This window comes from Penaeus japonicus, unplaced genomic scaffold, assembly GCF_977035675.1.
Source record: "Penaeus japonicus unplaced genomic scaffold, GWHDUDI00000001_assembly GWHDUDI00000019, whole genome shotgun sequence".
Lineage (NCBI taxonomy): Eukaryota > Metazoa > Arthropoda > Malacostraca > Decapoda > Penaeidae > Penaeus > Penaeus japonicus.
The window spans coordinates 22081623-22084122 of NW_028234421.1; positions in this window are offsets into that span (position 1 = coordinate 22081623).

Sequence of the window (2500 nt, forward strand, 5' to 3'; positions counted from 1 at the left end):
CTTTTTGCTGTTCATAAATTTTCAGACGCTGCTTGAATTAGTATTTTTTTTTTCTCTTTTTTTCTTTTTCTACCGAAGCAATGGGCAATTGAGATCGTTACTGCAACTTTTCAAAAAAACATCGTTGCATTTCAAATGAATATCATCATCTTGAAAGGATCATCCTTAAGCCAATCTAGCTAACATAATAATGAATATCATACGGAAAATTATAATAATAAATGATGATTATGATAATGGTGATAATGATGATAATGATAATAATATCAATGATAAAGATATAAAAAAAAATAATGATAATGGTGATAATGATAATAATAATAACAATATAAATAATAAAGATATAAAAATGATAATGACAAGGATATTAATAACTGCTAATGACAATAATCATAACAATTAAAAGTAAACAAAAATATAAAATATAAAAAGTATAACGCAGTCAGTGATCAGTAAACTGTTTTAAACATTGTGTTTAATTTCCCCTAATGGCATTTGCTCTTCTCTCGACACCCATGCATCAAACTCACTGGCACCGAGATTGCTGACCCCACTCTGCCTTTTGGGACAAGCGATGACTTTCTTATCCTCGGTTTTTCCTTCTTCTCTTTCTTTCTTTCTTCTTCTTTTCTTTTTCTTATTATTATTCTTTTCTCCATTTTCTTTGGATTTTTTCTTTTGTGTTGTTATGAGTAATTTATTAATTGTTTTCTTTGTTTTTTTTCTTCTTTCTTTCTCTCTCTCTTTTTTACTCTCCCTCTCTCTCTTTTTCTCTCCCTTTCCCTCTTCCTCCCTCACCCCCTTCCTCTCTCTCTTCCCTCGCCCCCTCCCTCTCTCTTTTACTCTCCCCCCCCTCCCTCTCTCTTTTACTCTCCCCCCCCTCCCTCTCTCTTTTACTCTCTCTCTCTCTCTCTCTCTTTTCCTCTCCCTCTCCCTCCCCTCCCCCCCCCCCCATCTCTCTCCACACACACACACACTCACGCATCTGCAAATATTTCTTTGACCACGCATGTACCCCCCCCCCCCCGCAACGCAAGGCAACCCCAGTGGTAAAAGCATAGTCTCCGATATTGCACCAAGCCACGGAAGCACCCCGGGGTTTGCAAGACATCCCGGAAATAATATCTGTTACGTAATCTCTTCTGTTCTCCTCTGTTACATGTGTTAAACTTTATCTTCCTGTTGTGTTCTTCCTGCTCGTAAGAAAGGTGGAGATCACAATCTAGGAACTTGGAGAGGAAAAGAGAGAGAGAGAGAGTGAAAGAGAGAGAGTGAGAGTGAGAGTGAGAGTGAGAGTGAGAGTGAGAAGGAGAGAGAGAGAGAGAGAGAGAGAGAGAGAGAGAGAGAGAGAGAGAGAGAGAGAGAGAGAGAGAGAGAGAGAGAGAGAGAGAGAGAGAGAGAGAGAGAGTGAGAGAGTGAGAGTGAGAGTGAGAGAGAGTGAGAGTGAGAGAAAGAGACAGTGAGTGAGTGAGTAAGAGAGAGAGAGAGAGAGAGAGAGAGAGAGAGAGAGAGAGAGAGAGAGAGAGAGAGAGAGAGAGAGAGAGAGAGAGAGAGAGAGAGAGAGAGAGAGAGAGAGAGATGTATTTGGTTTTCTGGTTTATATTTTTCTTTATTCTATTTTGATTTCTGTTTTTAGAATAGGAGTGTATTTAACGATAGCAATAGACGATGAGAAATAGTGAAAAGATTAATGTACACATACACACATGCATAACATAAATACACATATACACAGATAAACACATGCAAAAATACACATAAAAAAAACAAACTTACAGAACATCAACAACAAACAAGCAGACATTTACAATCATTTATCATTATTGTTATCATCGTTGTTGTTGTTATTGTTATCATAATTGTTATAATCATCATTATCATTATCATTGATGACACCATTCTCACTGTTAATGTCTCCTTCAACTGATCTTTCTTTCTGATTTCAATCACTAATCCTTCTTTTTCTTCTTTTGATTATGTTCAAAGGGTCTTCCTTGTGCCTAATTTACTATGTGGATTACCTTTAAATTTCATTCTGAGAATTCTCCTTAACTTTCTCGTAAATTCTGATCTTCCATTTTTCCCTCTTTTTTAAATTCTTTTCGGCTATCGGATGGAGCTCACGATAGTCCACGATAATGCAATCATTTTCCTTCTTGATAAGAATCATATTCTAGGCTTGGATCGCGTGATCTATCTACCTATTAAACTCTCTCAAGGTCTATCACCAATTGTAACGTAGCATCTTTTGGCATATGTGACGTCACATCATGTTTCTTTCTTGTTTAGTTCAAAATCCTTCTAAAGAATCCCTCTGTCTTTCTACTTACGTATGATATTGATACACTCTCACTTGGAGACTCTTTTGCAAAAAAATGACCCCCTGTGTCTTCTTAACCTTGGCTTCTGATAAGATTGAATCTGATATCTGGTTCTTTTGAAGTTAAAATCTGTCGTATGTTCGTATGACTATCTCTCCTTGTGTCTTTTGGGAAATGAA